The sequence below is a fragment of the Hemiscyllium ocellatum genome, chromosome 8, assembly GCF_020745735.1.
Source record: "Hemiscyllium ocellatum isolate sHemOce1 chromosome 8, sHemOce1.pat.X.cur, whole genome shotgun sequence".
Classification (NCBI taxonomy): Eukaryota; Metazoa; Chordata; class Chondrichthyes; order Orectolobiformes; family Hemiscylliidae; genus Hemiscyllium; species Hemiscyllium ocellatum.
Genome location: NC_083408.1, coordinates 94,770,461 through 94,786,636, shown reverse-complemented (window position 1 = coordinate 94,786,636; position 16,176 = coordinate 94,770,461).

The window sequence follows — 16,176 nt, the reverse complement described above, 5'->3', positions numbered from 1 at the left end:
TAACCATCCTATCAATTTGTACAAAGATATGTTTGGTCATGGATAAAGCTTTCAAATTGTGATCTGTCACTCTGTTAATCAGCCTGAAAAGCTTGCACTATTTCACATTATTCTCCAAGGCAAGACTGAGAAAATACAAAGTCAACAATATTGTAACGACAAATGATTTTCCTCATGAAGGTAGTTCCTTATATAGTGGTCTCTTCGGACAGTGGCTTCCCTTATGTAATTTAAAGCTGTCAGAAATGTATGCAAACCTTTATCTAAGACCACACGTCTGGACTTCCCAGGCAAATATCCTTAGTACCTTTGATTTTGACATGAAACATCATACATCATTGCTCCTTCAGGATCTCTTGATGAATGCACTACACTGTCCCAAAAGATACTCAACGCATAACCACAGAGAATTCTCTCAGGTTTTTTTTATATATGCTGATAAAGTGCATCTGACAGACACTTAATACACCTGCCTCTTAACTGTGCAATTGTCGTTTTTTTTTTAATACTTGAGCAATAACAGCAACATAATTAAATGCAGTTGTACTGTAGGAAACCTTGTCAGACCATGTTATTGCTCTGGGAGCAAATGAGACCTTTCTTCATGAGTCAAAATCAACTGTTTGACAGCAGAGTTTGGTACCAGTCTACTTTAACTGAGCTGAACTAAGTTCACGCTCCTTTTTTAGACACAACGGCATCATTCTATTTAATCCCGCACCGGGGCTTGACATGGAACCATTCCATGAAAATGGAATAGATCAAACATTACTGACACCAACAAAGGATGGATGGGATTAATATGAAATAATATATGTAAAAAAAATTATTAGTGAAAGGATTAAAAGGAAATTACTTGACATATTTTTCAAGCGACATTAAACCATCTGTTCTCCCAACTGGATGCAAAATATCCAACAACACTATTTCAAAGCGAAGTGGAATTAACTTGAATCACGGAACAATGTCCAAATGGGAACTGCTCCCATGGAGTCAGATTCATCTTAAGACCATAAGACCAGAAGACATAGGCTTGGAAGTAAGGCCATTCAGCCCATCGAGTCCACTCTGCCATTCAATCATGGCTGATGGGCATTTCAACTCCACTTACGAGTTTTCCCCCCAGCCCTTAATTCCTCGAGACAACAAGAATCTATCAATCTCTGCCTTGAAGACATTTAGCGTCCCGGCCTCCACTGCACTCCGTGACAATGAATTCCACAGGCCCACCACCCTCTGGATGAAGAAATGTCTCCGCATTTCTGTTCTGAATTGACCCCCTCTAATTCTAAGGCTGTGTCCACGGGTCCTAGTCTCCTCGCCTAATGGAAACAATTTCCTAGCGTCCACCCTTTCCAAGCCATGTATTATCTTGTATGTCTCTATTAAGTCTCCCCTTAATCTTCTAAACTCCAATGAATATAATCCCAGGATCCTCAGCCGTTCCTCATATGTTAGACCTACCATTCCAGGGATCATCCGTGTGAATCTCCGCTGGACACGCTCCAGTGCCAGTATGTCCTTCCTGAGGTGTGGGGACTAAAACTGGACACAGTACTCCAAATGGGGCCTAACCAGAGCTTTATAAAGTCTCAGTAGCACATCTCTGCTTTTATATTCTAACCCTCTTGAGATAAGAGACAACATTGCATTCACTTTCTTAATCACCGATTCAACCTGCATGTTTACCTTTAGCGAATCCTCGACTAGCACTCCCAGATCCCTTTGTACTTTGGCTTTACTAATTTTCTCACCATTTAGAAAGTAGTCTATGCTTTTATTCTTTTTGCCAAAGTGCAAGACCTCGCATTTACTCACGTTGAATTCCATCAGCCATTTCCTGGACCACTCTCCCAAACTGTCTAGATCCTTCTGTAGCCTCCCCACTTCCTCAGTACTATCTGCCTGTCCACCTAACTTTGTATCATCTTGACCTATACTGGGTCCAATATTGCAGTGAATTAAGCCATGATCTGGGCTTTAAAATAAATAGCATTTCTTTTTTATTTACTCATCCAACTCGAGCATTACTGGCTGGGCTAACATTTATCACCTGTCCCTTGTTGCCTAAGAGAAACTAATGGTGAGTTTACTTCTTGAATCCCTGAGCTCTATTTGATACAGGTAAACCCACAATGCTGTGAGGGAGAGAATTCTAGGATTTTGACCCAATGACACTGAAGGAAAGGTGATATATTTCCAACACAGGATGGTAAGTGGAGAACTTGCATGTTGTACTGTTCTCATGTGTCTGCTGCCCTTGTCCTTCATGAAGTGTTTGTGGGTTGGGAAGTGCTGTCTATGGATTGGCACAAAATTCAGCAGTGCATCTTGCATATAATGCACACTATTGCTCCTGACTATCAATGGTGGAGTGACTGAATGTTCGTGGATGTGATGCCAATCAAGTGGCTGATTTATCCTGGATGATGTCAAGCTTCATGATTGTTGTTAGAGAAAGTAATGAATCATGTAAGAAGCGATGTGCAATATTAAAGGAAAACATGAGATAATAGAGCAGGATAAATGATCTGGGTAATAATAACCAGAATGTGGCAGGATGGGACAAAAAATACAAATTTAAGAGTTCACCAACCCGATGAGGCAAAATGGCAAAATGGCACAGTTAAAGGCTCTGTATCTGAATGGACACAGCATTTACAGCAAAATTAATCAATTATTAGCACAGGTAGGAATAAACATGTATTTACTGTTGACTATCACAGACATCGGAAGCAGAAATTCCTTTAGGGGATTTGATATAGTAACTTTGGCTGAAATGTGACTCAAGCCAGAACAGGACTGGATCCTCAACATTCCAGATTGTAAGGTTTTTAGTAGAAACAGGGCGGGTAAAATAGGAGGAGGTGTAGCAGCCTTGGTCAAAGATACTAACATAGCCCTTGAGTACGCAGTTCTTAAGCGAGAATCTAAATGAGTGGACGTGAGAAACAGGAACTGAGCTGAGACCTTGTTTATTATAGATCTCGCAATAGTGCAGAGGAAGTGGAAGAGATCATTTCTAGGCAGATTATGACAACCTGTAGGACAAGTAGTATCATAATATCTGGTGATTTCAATTACCCTCGGATGGATCAGGGGAAGAAAAACTGAGAGTGTGGGTCATTGAAGGGGAGAGATTGCTGCAATGTATGCAGGAGACCTTTCTGGAACAGAACATTACAAGTACTATCAGGGAGGGGTCAATGCCGGATCTGGTCTGAGGAAATGAGGGAAGCCAAGTGGAGAATGTCAAATTGGTGGAGCATTGCAGAAAAGATTTGGAGATGCTGTTGTTGGACTGGGGTGTACAAAGTTCAAAATCACACAACACCAGGTTGTAGTCCACCAGGTTTAATTGGAAGCATTAGCTTTCAGAGCACTGCTCCTTCATCAGGTGATCGTCAGCTCTCTGAAAGCTAGTGCTTCCAAATAAACCTGTTGGACTATAACCTGGTGTTGTGTGATTTTTAACATTGCAGAAATAGCACTCATAACATAAGAAGTTCACGTTAAGTTGGAAAAGAATGAAAATCAGTCAAAGGTTAAGATCCCAGACTGGCAAAGAGCGGGTTTTCATGGTCTAAAAGTTGGACTGGAGCAGGCTGATGGGAAACGCATTTTGGTGGATAAAACAACGGTTGAAAAATGGAATAATTTTAGCAGAGAGATGAATAGGATGCAAATTAGGTACATAACCATGAGAAATAAACCCAGGGTATTCAAAAGTAGAATATCCTAGATGACTAAAGATATTGATGAGAAAAAAAGTAAGGGATGCCAACCAAAATAAAAATAGAAAGAGAAATGAGGAGGAGTATCTCAAATGCAGGAGAGAGGTTAAAGCTGGAATGAGAAAGGCAAAAAGGAAGCAAGAGAAAATGATGGCATGGTGCACTGAAGTGAATATGAAGATTTTTTTCAAACATTTTAATCCTAAAAGATTAGCAAAGGATAATTTTGAGCTACTAGGAATGAGCAGGGTAACCTGCTCACTGAAGCAAAGGATACGGCAGAGGTACTGAGTAGATACTTTGCTTTTGTCTTTACCAGTTTGGACAATGGTGACAATGACCCAGTTGAGCAACTGAGCAGTGGCAGTGATGGATAAAGAAGAGTTGCTAAAAAGGCTGGCAGGGGAACTGGAGGATTGCAAATTTGACACTGTTGTTAGAGAAAGGGACAAAGGATAACTCAGAAAACTACAGATCTATCAACTTGATATCAATAATGGGAAAACTGATGGAGGGCATAATACGGGATAAGATAAATATAAATATAAATATAAAAAGAAAACAAGTTAATACCAGACTGTCAATGTGGCTTTGTCAAGGGGAAAAATGCACAATAAATGCACAACAAAAAGCATAATAAACGTGGCTAGCTTATATATATATATATATATATATATATTTAGTCTGAGAAATTCTGATTGGCAAAGGTAAGCTGGAAAATGAGCTCATAATGCTGACTTGGTACAATTTACCACAACAGCACATTTTGGTGCAAACCAGTAAGTAAGCTATTCTAGATATAATTGCATAACATAAGAAATCAGAGCAGGAGTAGGCAATCAGCTGCTAGTGTCTGATCATTTCATATGGTCATGGCTGATCTCATCTTGGCCTCAACTGTATTTTCCTGCCAGCTTTTCATGACACTACAAATAGTTGCGAGTTAAAAATCTGTCTATCTCCTCCATAAATTTACTTCATAGCCCAACATCCACCATATGCTGGCATAGTGAATTCAACAGATTTGAGACAACTAATTTCTCTTCATCTGTATTTTAAAGCTGCTACCCCTAACCCCAAAACTATGGTCTCTCCTTTTAGATTTCCCTGCATGAGGAAATATCATTTCTAAGTCTACTTTATCATTTCTTCACCATCCTATATCTCTCAGTTCTCCTGTCATTCTTCTAAACTCGAAAGAGTATAGGACTAAACCGCCTAATCTCTGTTCATAAGACAAAACTCTCATCTCTGGAATCATTCTCATGAACCAGTGAGTATGGTAATGAGCAATGAAAGGTATTTGATCAATAGCCTTATTGATTTTGGAAAAATGAGTGGTGATCTTATTGAAAGACATAAGATTTTGAGGGTAGTTACTGGGAGGATGTTTCCTTTTGTGGATGAGTCTGGACCTAGGAGGGATCCAGTTTAAGAGTTAGAATTCTCCCTTTTAAGACTGACATTAATATTCATTCTCAGTGTGTTAGTCTATGGCATTCTCTTCCCAAGAATGCTGTGGTGGCTGGGTCATTGAAGACATTCAAGGCTGAGACAGAAAGGGGTTCTTTGACAGATAAGAGAACCGAGGATCAGAGGGTGCAGACAAGAAAATGGAGCTGAGACAATAACTAAGATTAGCTATGATATTATTAAATGGTGGAGTAGGCTCAGTGGGCTGAAAAGCCGATTCCTTCTCTTGAGCCCCAGGCAACTATGGATGGCCTGACCAATATTTACCTCTCTTAATCAACATTTTGGTGGCTCTATGATGATTTATATAACTTCTCATCCTCAGATTTGCTACACTATCCTTAGGCACATTATAAGCCTTTTTGTGTTTAATTTGATCCTTGACTTACTGAATAAGTCCTGGCTGGATCTTTCATGCTGAATCTAATTTCTCATAGAAATCTCTTGCTGTTGAACGTTTAGAACTGTTTCATTAGTGTTTTCAAGATCAACAGCACAGAAAAAGGCCCTTTGGCCCATTGCATCTAAACTGATCAAAAACAATCACCTAACTAATATGCTCCTATTTTCCAAAACATACCCCATAACCTTGTATGCCTAAGCACCTAAGTACTTTTTAAATATTATGCGGGTTCCTTTCTTTACCACCTTTACAGACAGGGAGTTCCAAATTTCCATGAGCCTCTGGATGAAAATGTTTTTTGCTCACATCTCCTCTGAGGTTTTTGGCCTTACTTTAGGTGTATGCCCCTGATCATTAATTCCCCCATCAAGTGGGAACGTTTCTTCCTTATCTATGCCCGCCTCTCTCCCACCCCCCCCCCCCGCCATAATTTTAAACATCTCAATCATGTTCCCTTTCAATTTCTTCTGCTTAAGGAAACACTCTTAGTCTGTCCAATCTCTCTACAAAACCAAAACATTCCATCCCAGGCACCATTCTGGTAAATCTCTTCTGCACCTATTATTCCATAGACGTAAACCAACTCTCCTCTCATACCTATTGAATTGACCTTGTTTACATTTTAAGATTCTCATCTGTATCTGCAATATGTCACTTTTAATCCTAATATTATAATCACTTTTATCTGCATTTTTATTACAATAGTAGATCCAAAATTAATTTCAAAATGTATTGTTCCAGAAAACCACTGTGTAAATATATCAATTTGTACCACATATTCCAAATTTCAATATATATTTAAGACCCTTCATTATGACGTTGCCAATGTAACAAACTTCAATATTTCCTATTTAATGCTCTGCCCAATGGATAACTGTTATTTGGATCCTATAAATTATTTACACTGGAATTTTATCACCTGTATTATTGTTCATGTTTCTTAATTATTCCTTATAATTCCTAACTACCTGTTATAATTTTATTTGAATAGTCCAAGTCAAGATCCTTTACTGAACTGTTCATTATTTTTAAATGAAAAAAAAATCAGTACCATTTTCTACTTGAAAACCAAGTAAATTGAACAATTGATATTTTAGACATGATCTTTTGTAAAACTAATGTGCATGTTAAATCTGATAAATTGCAAACTTTTCGGGTGTATAGTACCATACAATATTGCACAGATTCAGAGCAAGAGAGAGCACAGAAAGGGTCCATGTGGTCCACCATGTCTACTCCAGCCTTTTGAAGCAGCTAGCAAATTAGTTATATTTGACAACTTTCTTCTTGAAGACTCCCAATTTGATTTTTATTCCCTGGTCAAACATATTCTTTTGAATAGTGTTATTGAATCCACATCTACATCACTTTCTGGCAATCCACATAATTCTCATCAAGTTCATTGATTGAAGACCTTCACAGAAAATGGACAAAGTAATGGAATTCAATTCTGATAATCTTAGAATATCAAGCTATGACAATGGTTCATCCTTTCTTACTACATCTTCAACATTAAGTGTTCGCATACAGCTATGCTAATTTACTAGTTTTCATCCTGAAGCAGAGATGAAATACCAGTTTCTCATTACAAGATATTTCAATATCATATATAAAACAGAATTGATACATTGTACTTGTGGAAACACTGAGGCACATTGTTTGTCCTTGATTCTGATATATTTTATAATTTTCCTAAAATTGCCTCACTGAGCGCAAGGCATGGTATTTATAGCCAGGAGGAAGCTGCCACCGTTCCTTTCCTTGACTTGCTTTAAGGCTTGTTTTGGCTTACAATGATAAATGAAGAATAGCAAATGAGTGGTAATAAGGAGAAGCTTTGATCATGATAGAAGTTTATCACATGATAGCAATAAGGTACAAGTTGCATCCGCTATCTAGACATTGTTGCTAACTTCCTATAGAGATATAAATGACCCATGTGCCCCCTTCATGATCCAGAGCTATTTTATCCAATTGTCCACCCCAAGACTCTATGACATCATCACATTGGATGAGGCATAATTCAGTTTCTAAAATGATCTCTTTCAGAACTTGATTTTGTGCAATATCTCCCCCTAAGCTTTTCTGTTCACAGTTAATGTTTGTACATTTGTATAGATAATTACATTACCAAGGACGAAAGTGAGGACTGCAGATGCTGGAGATCAGAGTCAAGATTAGAGTGGTACAGCATCCGAGGAGCAGGAAAATCGTCATTAGTAAGACCTATCTCCATCCACGAAGCCTTCTTCAAACATTCAGTCAGTCTGGAGGTTTCACAATTCTTTCAGGGTGTATTCTCATCTGACTTGGGAGGTTGGTAAGTTTTTAGTTTTAGGATTGTTGAGTAGAATTTTGTAAGGGTCTGAACAATTTGAGATATGGTGAGACGTGTAACAGAATCAGGAAGAAGGTCTGGCAAAGCCGATCTAGAAATTGAGATCATCTTACTCTACCTTTTGTGCTTTTTGCAAGAGGCATGGTGAGATTCCTGCCAAGCAATGTTGGGATGCCAATTGACAGGGATTAGTGGTTGTTAAATCCTTGATAATGCTGCAATCACCTCATTAATAGTCAGCCTACCACCTTACCAAACTTGATAAATAAGCTAAACAATGGGAAAATCTGACAAGGAAACCAGGGAAAACTCCATGCTGGACATTGAACAACATATCTTGAGGCACAATCCATGGACTCCAACCACATGTATCCTTTGTCTATGATCACTGGCACCTACCAACCCTTCTGTTATGCTGAGAGGCTACTGAGGAAGCACCGGCTTGTGTTATAGGGGGCAACAGTTACAAGTATTGAGAAGGGTGCAACAGGGATACTGCCGACAGGGAAAGGCACCCAGTTCATAGATTAGACCTGGCTGTACCTCAAGGCTACATACTTTCTCTCTTAGTTCTTGTCCACTAAGCACCTCCCTACATGCTCGGACCATCCATGCTTGGCATGCTTTACAATGCTTTAATGTATACCAAGATATCAAAAAAAAACCTATAGCACCTGTCAACTGCTGTGCAGCAATCACACTACTTGTTCATTCAACAAAATGGCCATGTCAGAAACTGGTACTGGTTAGTCAGGGCGTCCTGGTACCATAAGTGATGGCAACAATCTACAGGCAGTCAGGGGCATCGACACAGTCAGTCAACAACTTTGGATGCTCACAGTCAGGGAATTTGTTCCAGCACAGTTCAAAAGGATGTTTAGTGGTTAGTCTTGAAGGGACATCATCACAAGCAGTCAGAGGATTTACATACCGTCAATCCAGGAGTTGCAAACACGGTGGTCAGGCACATGGTCAGTTGTGTCTAATGGCTGTTCATCAAACTTGACCAGGGGTCTGGTGCAATCACAGTCCTGGCTGTCTATCTGTCAACCTTTCAGGAGAGTTCAAGCAGGTGCCTGGAGAGGCAGCAGGGAGATCAATGACGGAAGGGATGAAGGAAATCAAGGCTTTGGGGGAAAGAAGAGTAGTGTGAATTAAAACAAAAACATGGCATGTATGTTCTGGACGATTTCCAATGCAAGCTTCGTTCCCTGCTATTCCTTCCCCTTCTGGAGATGCAAAGTGCTGCTAGTAAACGGCACCCAGATTGGGTGCATTAAGTGCCAATTTGATGGATGAAAGTGCAGGATCCACATTTGCTGAACGCCATGCCATTGCATGAACAAAAGTATGAAGCAGTCATTTGCAAGTGCAACTACATTGGATTTGCAATCATTTCATTACCTGTTTGCTCTACATGCAGAGTGGAAATGTTTAAGGATCAGATGCTGGTCAAATCCATTGCTACATGCCATTGATGCTTGCAAATTAAACCTGGATATCAGGTGTTAAGGTTGTCAGCAACAATGATGTGCAAGGCAAATACTGGCTAAATAGGAACTACTATTTGTATAACTACCAAGGGTCCTGTATGAACCACATAACTTCAAGTCCTCCTTTCCTGCAAGTATCGCAGTGGTCAGCTGTGAATGCAATGTGAAGTTTAGCATTTGATGTGGATGTGGACTTGAAATGGTCATGTTGTGTTGTGGGTACTCCCTTTTTGATTTAATGTGGTGGTCAGTCAACTGGTGTGGTACTGTCACCAAGTTGCTGCAGTTGCTGAGGCTAATAATGCATACATGATGCAGAAATATCCTCTGATGTCCATATCCGAAATGATTCAGTGTGTGATGGTGTGCTCAGCCCACATCTGTGGCTGCATACTTAAGAAGGTAAAGGTGGATATAGTTGTGTCACAGTCAATAGCAAGGCCATTGATTTGACATCACCACCTCCTTCAAGAAGACCATCATCCTCAATTATCCAAAGAAAAATCATATAGTGTGACTCAATGACTGCAGCTCAGTGCCTCTGACCTCCATAATTACATGTGCTTCGAGAGATTAGTCATGATCTTCTGAAAATTTGGGATCCTAGACACAAGGAGCTTTTTCCTATTGGTCCTTGTAGTACTGAGCAACAATGACCACTACAGATCACCATGTGGCATTAGAGAGTAGAAAGATGTTGCCACCAATCCTTTTCCTTGATTGAATCTAAGGGCTTATTTCATAGAGAACAACCACTAGTGAGTCTGAACAAGACGCAGTTTATTTTATAATAATAATTAGTAGCTGAACATTGTTATCAAGATTATTGGGAGGCATAAATTACACATCTGTCTCATTCCATATTCAGAACACTACCCCCGATTTCCACACCCAGGATGGTATACCATCAGCAGATTGGTTGGAGCTTGAAGCAGTGTCCAACATATTCCTTCAATCCTCTACAACCAAAAGTTTGTGGAATTCCAATCTCAAGTGAGGTCCAGTTCAAATGAATTTTCAATGATCTATTGCATAAATTTGATAATCCCAGTATTAGAAGCTAGCCCTACTCACCAAACAAGCCGTGACCCGAGGTGAATTATCACCATTGGCATTTTGCACTGGCTACTTATTTGCAATATGTTGAGGAAGTTATTAAAATTAGGATTGTTTATTTGTGGGAGCAAATAAATGAGCAAGGTATCTTTTGAAAGTTTTGTTTTTTTAAAGGACTTCTTTTTAAGAAATAGCTGAATGGAAGCAATATAGTCAGCAAAGGCTTTGATTTTGTAAAAGTTAATTCTCATGAATTAAACTTTACTTACTCCCAGGCAATAGGTTGACCCTATCATAAGAAATTCTTTCTGTGTTAGACACACTTTTAACTATATTTACAAACTCCACCAACTTATCATTCTTACATTATGCTGCAGAATGTATTTTTAGGTTATGTTTTGATGCTGCCCAATTGTGCTGTTCATTAAAGTTTCAACATTCAGTGTTTAGCAAACATGCTGAAGTGAAAACCTGACAAAATATAAAACACTTCTGAAAAATACTGTAAGTTTGAACGCCAATCTTCACAGTATTTATCAACTATACTGCAAGTGAAAGTTATTTGCCAATGGACTGTTCAACATTAAATTCTATACATGTGTGCTTTTAAGGTTACACAACTGAACTGATACAGAACACAAAAAGCAGGAAATGCTCAGCAAGTCTGGCAGCATCAGTAAAGAGAGAAACAGAGTTACTGCTTTAAGTCAAATGCCTTTTGCCAAAACTCAAAGAGAAGAGACCTCACAGAAACCTGTTGGAAGATGTAGATGTAAAGTGATCAGACATTTGTGGTGAAGCAAACTCAGTTAGGGTCAATAAAATGAAAACTTTTGAAATGGCATAGAATATCACAAGGGTCAGGGATGAAGATAGATTGGACAAGGGAAGATCAAGCAAAGTCAAGTAGGAAGGAATATATTCATTGGGTCAGGGTCAAACCTCTCAGTGGATTTTGGGAAGAAGGTAGCAGAAGGTTGTGTGGCATTTTGGTCTGTAATTTGGAAAGGTGTGGAGGGAAGATCTCCAGAAGAGATGAGGACAATGACAATACTGGAAGTGAAGATTTGATGATCAATGGTAGGGCCATGGTATGGAGGAGGAATGAGGAAGTTTTGGAGAGCTTGCCCCTAAATGGTAGAGATTGGTACACCTGCACAGTTAGAGGACCACCTTTGTCAGCATCAGACCTGAGTGAATGAAATGTAGCAGCAGGAGACAACTTACAGATGAGTGAGAGGACCAGAGAATTTGAGATGCCTGATGTCACGCCAAATTCTTGTTCACACTTCAAAGGTAAAAACTTTGCTCAGAGTGTAACTTGACAACTACACTATTATCTTCAGGACTCATGATTTCAGTAACACAAGAAGTTAAATGGAAATTTTATTGCTGGTTTTTATGGAATTTTAAAGGCTGATTATATTCCATTATTCCTCAATTAGAGGGAATATTTGTAAGGTGAGAGGAGAAAGATTTAAAAGCAACCTGAGGGCAACTTTCTCACACAGAGGGTCGTTCATATGTGGAATGAACCACCAGAGGAAGTGTTAGATGCAGATGCAGTTACAACGTTTAAAAGGCATTTGGACAGGTACATGAATAGGAAAGGTTTAGAGGGACATGGGACAAATGCATGCAAGCCGGACTAGTTTAGTTAGGGACACTCAGTTGGTATGGACGATTTGGACCGAAGGGTCTGTGTCTATGCTCTATGACTTTATGACTCTATCTTGCTGTAAATATTTTACATTAAGTTTCTTAATTAATATTCTATGGTTATGTAAGCTATATTAAGAGGATTATTTTTTAGGATTATGAGAAAAGTTGGGCATGGGACTAAACTGAGCTGGCACAGGCTTGTTGAGCTGAACCGTCTTCTTCTGTGTTGTAATTGTCCAACACATCTACTCATCCTTACCTCCCTTAATGCTTATCCCTTAAGGCCTCAGGATCCACAACAATATAACAGGCAAAATGGTCCTGTTTAGAGATAGATAACATTTAACAGTCCTGGGAAGGTTGTTTATAGGGTTAACAGAAGTGGCTGAGGTAGCCTTGAGATAAATATGCTTCGGTGCTTTGGAATTTAGATGGGGATCTTAGAAGTTATCAACACTGCAGCATAGCTTGACAGTTTTATCTGAATCCTTTTCACTGGAAATAGATTTCAATATTCTCCTCCTTTGTTTTTACTTACCCACAGAGCAACATTTTAATCTGAAAGCACAGCTGTGCATAATTATCCTCTGTGAAACATTTACCTGAGGGATTTTCGAATTTAATCCTAGTTTGTTTTTTTGTTTGAAAAAAAAATAAAGCTTAGGCAATTATTCTGAAGCATGATGAAAAACAGCGAGATATTTGACTAGCTAAAATAATCAAACACTTGTTTGCAGATTTGAAATAACTATGCAAAAGGAATGGTCAGAATGTTGGAAATGTTAACAATGCTCGCTATCAGTGCACTTCATAAAGGAGCTGTCACAGGTCTCCAACATTTAAGAGATTATCATTGAGTCCTGGGCTGGGAATGCTGCAAACCCCATGGAATATCCTGCAGTCAAGCCTCCACCCTGTCCTATCCTGACATCCTTACAGCCACGTATTCAGCTGATTTCTCACTCTATTTCTTGCCTTGTTATCATGTGGCAGGGGTAACAAACCAGAGAGAACAACTCTGTTTGTTCTAGCTCTTAGCTTTCACCTTAGCTCCCTGAAATCCTGCCTTACATCCCTATCCTTCTTTCTACCTATGTCATCGGTACCTACATGGATCATGGCTTGAGGCTGGTCACCCTCTCCCTTTAGGACCCCAAAGATATGATCCAAGACATCATGGACCCTGCCACCTGGGAGACAACATATCAACCGTGAGTCTCGTTCATTCCCAACAAACCTTCTATCTGAACCTCTAACTATTGAGTCCCCAATGACTAACACTCTCCTCCTTTCCCTCCTTCCCTTCTGTGCAACAGTGACAGGCTCTGTGCCAGAGACCTGGGCCCCACTGCATACCCCTGGTAAGCCATTCCCCCCCACAACAGCATCCAAAATGGTATACATGTTTTTCAGGGGAATGACCACAGGGGACCCCTGCACTGACTGTGTTTTTTTCCCCTTCGCCAAGTCACCCAGCTTTCTTTGTGCTTAGGAGTAACTACTTCCCTGTAACTCTAATCTATCGCAACCTCTGCCTCCCGAATGATCCGAGATTCATCCAGCTCTCGCTCCAGTTCCCTAACATGGTCTTGGAGGAGCGAGAGTTGGGTGCACTTCTTGCAGATGTACTTGGATGGGACATTAATGGCGTCCCTCTCCTCAAACATCATGCAGGAAGAACATTCCTCTCCCTACACTGCTATCCCTGCTAGTCCCCTTATCAGAAAGTAAAAAAGAAGAGACACTCACCTGGTCATGAAAGTTAGAGGAGGTGGTTGGTTGGGAGGCCCTACAAAGGTAGGGTCTTGGGTTTAGAAAACACTGACTTATATAGCTGGACGGAAATAAAAATAAGAAGTCCCTCCTTTCCCAGAAACATCTGCTCTCTAATGTCAAATATAAAAGCTCAAATCAGTGACTTACCACTCCCGGCAGGCCCCTTATCCAAACTCCCGCTTTTCGAGTTGCTGCTGCCACTGACAAACAGAAATGGAAGATTTCTGTGTTCAAGGTCAGTTTTTAAAGGTTCAAATCAGTGACTCACCGCTTCAGCAGACCCCCTGGTCCAAGCTCCCGCTCTTTGAGTTGCTGCTGTTGCTGAAAAGCAGACTTGTGGTCAAAGGTGTTTTTCTTTCCAAATTTCTCTACGAAGACAGTTGATACGGAACGGTCCAACTATTTGGAGTGTTCCCCAGTAATGAGGACAGTCCCATTTGTCGCAGTACCAGGGCAGGTCAAACCTCAGCATGTAGTGACACTTGGTATTTGCATGCTAAGGATCTAGCCAGTTTCTACTTTACTTTGATTATGCACTCCTCCCAAGATTTCATGCATGCCTCTGACCGTATTCCCAGTCCCTTCAGGTAATCTGTCTTGACGGTGCAAGGGATGAAGGATCGGTCAGCCCAGTTCCCAAAGAACCTGTCCTCACTCTTGCCTTGATTTACCTTGGCTCCTAAGGGCACTTTGAACTGGTCACAGATGCTCATGAGTCTGCAAACTGACAGTGGATCCAAGCAGGAAACAATGATGCCATCCATATACAGGGAGGCTTTGACCTGCTGGTCTCCACTGTCTGGAATAGTCACCCCTCTCAGGCTCACATCCTTCCTGTTGGAGTCAGCAAATGGTTTGAGGCTCAGGGAAAAGGGGTGTCAATTGGCTCATTGCTAAGCCGAATTAACATCCTGCCACTATGGCTGGGATTCCTGTGTCATCTCCTTCTGCGCTCTAATTTATTCAGAGTGTTTCTGCCACTGTTGGGAGACTGGCTGGTCTTTCTAACAATTACCTAGGCCCAATATTTATGTTCCTGGCCACAACAGGCAACATTAGATAGAGCTCATAGACCCCATTAGTCTTTCAGGTCACTACTGTGCAGGAGAGATCGCTTAGTGCTGGGGTCATTATTTACCTCTCAATCTAAAGTCATTACAACAGAAAGTAATGATTCATCATACTGCTCTAATGTACTGAACTAAATCTCACTTCAATAACGTGAGTACTAAGTCACGGCCAACACTCCAGTTCATCACTGAGAGTGCTGCACTGTCTGAAAAGTACTATCCTTTAGATAAAATAGTAAGTCAAGGTGCTTTCTGCCCTCTCAAGGGGACATAAAATATCCAATGGCACTATTATGAAGAACACAGTGTGACCTTTACTCTCCTGGCCAATCATAATTTGCAACCAACATCACTTAAACTATATGTCTGGTCATTATCTCATTGCTAGATTCAACCCCACCACCCTGTGGCCCAATATTTCAACTCCCCCTCCCACTCTGCCGAGGCCATGCAGGTCCTGGACCTCCTCCACCGCCACTCCCTCATCACCCGATGCCTGGTGGAAGAACGCCTCATCTTCCGCCTCGGAACACTTCAACCCCAGGGCACCAATGTGGACTTCACCGGTTTCCTCATTTCCCCTTCCCCACCTCACCCCAGCTCCAACCTTCCAGCTCAGCACTGCCCTCATGACCTGTCCTACCTGCCTAACTTCCTTTCCACCTATCCATTTCACCCTCCTCTCTGACCTATCACCTTCATCCCCACCCCCATTCACCCATTGTACTCTTTGCTACCTTCCCCTAACCTCCTCTCTGACCTATCACTTCCATCCCTCCCCCCATTCACCCATTGTACTCTTTGTGACCTTCCCCTATTCTCCTCTCTGACCTATCACTTCCATCCCCATCCCCATTTACCTGTTTACTCTATACTACTTTCTTCCCACCCCCACCAACCTCTCATTTATCTCTCCACTCTACAGGCATCCTGCCTCTATTCCTGATGAAGGGCTTTTGCCCGAAACATCGATTTTCCTGCTCCTCGGATGCTGCCTGACCTGCTGTGCTTTTCCAGCACCATTCTAATCTAGACTCTGGTTTCCAGCATCTGCAGTCCTTGTTTTTACCTATTATCTCATTGCTGTTTGAAGGATGGTGTTGTGCCTAAATTGTCTGCCACATTTCCTGTATTGCAACCATGACTACAGGCTTCATCGATTGTAAAGCAT